The sequence below is a fragment of the Juglans regia genome, chromosome 4 (genome assembly GCF_001411555.2).
Source record: "Juglans regia cultivar Chandler chromosome 4, Walnut 2.0, whole genome shotgun sequence".
NCBI lineage: Eukaryota > Viridiplantae > Streptophyta > Magnoliopsida > Fagales > Juglandaceae > Juglans > Juglans regia.
The window spans coordinates 15,229,270-15,231,363 of record NC_049904.1 but is presented as its reverse complement, the minus strand read 5'-3'; positions in this window follow the sequence as shown (position 1 = coordinate 15,231,363).

The following is a 2,094-nucleotide window of genomic DNA, read 5'->3' as shown; positions in this document are numbered from 1 at the left end:
TATGAGTGTAAAGACTTGGCTTAGCAAGTCAAGGGACCCGGCTTCTTGCCAGTGTACTTGCTTAGCGAGTCAAGGGACCAGTCTTCTTGCTAGTGTAAGGACTCGACTTAGTTGGATGGGGGTAGGTACCAAGTCCGGAGACTTGGGACCTTATCCTGCAGTGAGTCGAGGGACTCATCTTTTTGCAAGTGTAAGGATTTAGCTTAGCGAGTCGAGGGACCCGTCTTCTTGCGAGTCAACTCGACTTAATTGGACGGGGGGTCGGCGATAAGTCCTGAGACTTGGCCTTAGCCTGCAGCCAGTCAAGGGACCCGTCTTGTCTTGTTGCGAGTGTAGGGACTCGATTTTGTTGGACGGGGGTCGGCGGCAAGTCTTGGGACTTGGCCTTACTGCACAACAAGTCAAGGGATGTCTTCTTGCGAGTGTAGGGACTCAGCTTTGTTGGAAGGGGGTCGGCGGCAAGTCTTGGGACTTGGCCTTCTCCCGCAGCAAGTCAAGGGACCTGTCTTCTTACGAGTGTAGGGACTTAGTTTTGTTTTTCTTGAGTGTGTAGGGACTCGACTATGTTGGACAGGGGCACTCATTCATGCCAAATTGATTCGCCGGAGAGCGAGGCCCATGGCCAGTGTTTCCGCAGTATAAGAAGTAATTTCGTTAGTAGAAATAAATTCACGTAAATTTTGTCAGACAATACTGGAAGTTTCTAGTTGCTGCAGTCAGTCCTTGCTTGGCCAAAAATTGTCTGCAGCTGTCTATCGCTTTGCCCTTCTTTGTCTCTTTCTTTTTTATTTTTTTAGAGTCTGTGAGCATTGTTGCATGGGACATGCAAGTTTGACTCAACGTGGGTTCCAACAAATCTCGTGCTACTGAGTAATCGCGTCTGAGCAGGTGAAAAACGGTCCAAACCGTGCAAACGAGTCCTAGCCAAGCCTTCAAATGATTCTTCGAGCCTTGTGCAACATTGTCCAAGTCTTGTGCAAGTGGGGAGTCCACAGGTTTACTCCTTTGTGGCAAGTGGTAAGGTTCAAACCCATGCAAATGGTTGGTCCAGACTGTGTGGCCAGGCCCCATACAAGTGAGGTTCCCGAGCTGATGGGTGCAACGTGAAGGGCTAGTGGCTCCCAAGTTTGACAAATCCTGAGCAGATGATTTTCGCACCGGTGATCCCCGTGAAGGTGGTTCTGTCTCGAGCTGGTGGGTTGCCATGCAGATACTGCTTCCCGAGCCGAGGTGCTGCCATGGAGACCCATGAGTAGAGGAGGGACCCGTGTGGTGTGTGCCCGAGCCAAAGAGGTGGAGGACACCATGGGGGTGTCTGCCGAGCCGAAGAGGAGGACCCCGTGGGGGGTGACTGCCGAGCTGAGGAGGAGGACAACCCATGGTGGGTGTCTGCCAAGCCGAGGAGGAGGCCGAACCCATGGGGGGTGTCTGTCAAGCCGAGGAGGAGGACCCTATAGGGGGTGTCTGCCGAGCCGAGGAGGAGGACGACCCTGTGGGGGGTGTCTGCCAAGTCGTTGAGGAGAACCCTGTGGGGGTGTCTGCTAAGCAGAAGAGGTGGACGTCCCCTTGGGGGTGTCTGCTGAGCCGAAGAGGTGGACGTCCCCGTGGGGGTGTCTGCTGAGCCGAAGAGGTGGATGACCCCATGGGGGATGCCTGTCGAACCGAGGAGGAGGACGGCCTCATGGAGGGTGTTAGCCAAGCCGAGGAGGAGGACAAACCTGTGGGGGTGGCTTTGTCGTGCCGCGGTAGTTCAAGATTTCGGCCACATGTATTCTCATGCACATGGTCATATGACAAGGCCCCGCCAAGGACAGGCGGCCATGGGTGCTCTCCAAGGGGACAAACGACGCCAGCTATTCGCATGGACACTGCCGGCGCAGTCCCTGGCCGAGCCACAACAAGGCCTTGGACCCTTCGTGTGTGCATTGGTGTGCGCCATGGTGAGCAAAAAAACTTATGGGCTCGACCACGCAGGAGGGGGGTCATGTCACGCCGAATAGAAACTCCCAGCGGCACAAGTAGCAGTCGCCGGAGAGTCAGGCAGGCTCACAGTGGCCAATAGTGAGCCTCTCGGGGGGTTATGCAACGTTTACA